The sequence below is a fragment of the Teleopsis dalmanni genome, chromosome 2 (genome assembly GCF_002237135.1).
Source record: "Teleopsis dalmanni isolate 2A chromosome 2, ASM223713v2, whole genome shotgun sequence".
In the NCBI taxonomy this organism is placed as follows: Eukaryota; Metazoa; Arthropoda; class Insecta; order Diptera; family Diopsidae; genus Teleopsis; species Teleopsis dalmanni.
The window spans coordinates 232,962,931-232,964,383 of record NC_051847.1 but is presented as its reverse complement, the minus strand read 5'-3'; positions in this window follow the sequence as shown (position 1 = coordinate 232,964,383).

Below are 1,453 nucleotides of genomic sequence, written 5' to 3'. Positions count from 1 at the left end.
TAAATTTCAACTATAAACAAAAATAAATTTTTTTTAATTTATTATTTCTATTGAGATCTTGTTATTCTGTAACATTCATCATTATACAAAAATCATCGCCCTTATCAAAAATTCAGATCGTTCTCGGCTTAACATGCATTTTTTTTTTCATATTATTTTCACTTAATATATATGTATGTAATATATATAAAACATAGTGTTAGTGGTGTTCATATTATTCGAATATTTTAAAATCCGAAGCTATTCGATTTATCGAATCGGATAGCTGCTCAGTCTCCAGAGTTGAAAATAAAGTAGGTTTTTTGTGAATCCGAAGTTTTCGAATGTCCGGACTTGCAAATATTCTTCGTCGTGCAACTATGAGCGAATGTTAAAGGGAAAGCACGAAATGCTTATGAATCTGGATCCCACAAATAAGAACAAATTTTTGTATGAATAATAGAATTTGTGGTTGTTAGTACGATTTTGTGTCTTCGGTATGTATTGCAGAAAATTATATCTGTTTTATTCATTCTATTTTCTTAGTTAGTTTGCGAGATATTACTATGTGTATTTCGGGAAGTATGATTATAGTACATAAGCGTTTTAAATATCAAGATATTTGTTTATATTCTTAATTTTATGTACCAAAAGTAAATTACATAAATAGTATACTTTTAAAACTTTTTTTATCGCTGAAATTTCACTAATGATACATATTTTACAACCACAATTTCTATATCGTATACCAGATACAATATCAGTGTTATTTTGTTTATCTAAAATTATAATTGCGATAAATCAATAATAATTAATTTAGAAATAAATAAAAACAAAAACAAAGATTGTAAACAAAAAACAATACAAACTGAAATGACATGTTGTATACACAATAGCTTTATACAATACATACAAATAAAGTTACATTAAGCAGACTGAGAAATTTATTAAATGCCGGTATATAGCGTTCCGTCATAGGCAATCCAAAATGTTGGAAATGTTTACATATAGAGAACCTATCTCTGATATCAAAGTATCTCATTTTCTTGCTATAAAATATCGCAAAACTCTCGAAAGCTCTTAATATGTAGTGTGCTTTATGTGTATCTGGTACAAATCTTGTAGAATTAAAAAGTTTTTAATTTAATAATACAAAACTCAAACATTAACTAAAATTAATTACATTTAAAAATTAAACTTTTATTAATTTGTTATATGTATAACATTTATTAAATGTTGTGTTTGAAAAATGGCTTTGATTGAGAGCTTGATTTTAATTTCGGTTGTGTTATATTTAATTTATAAATGGTCAACTGCCAATTTTCATGTTTTGAATGAACGAGGCGTTCCTCATGAAAAACCTTTTCCTCTAATTGGCAATGTTAAGTGGAGTACACTACGTCAAAAGTCATCATTCTTGGACTCCATATTAGGCAACTATCAGAAATATAACAATTGGTAAAAACAATATATA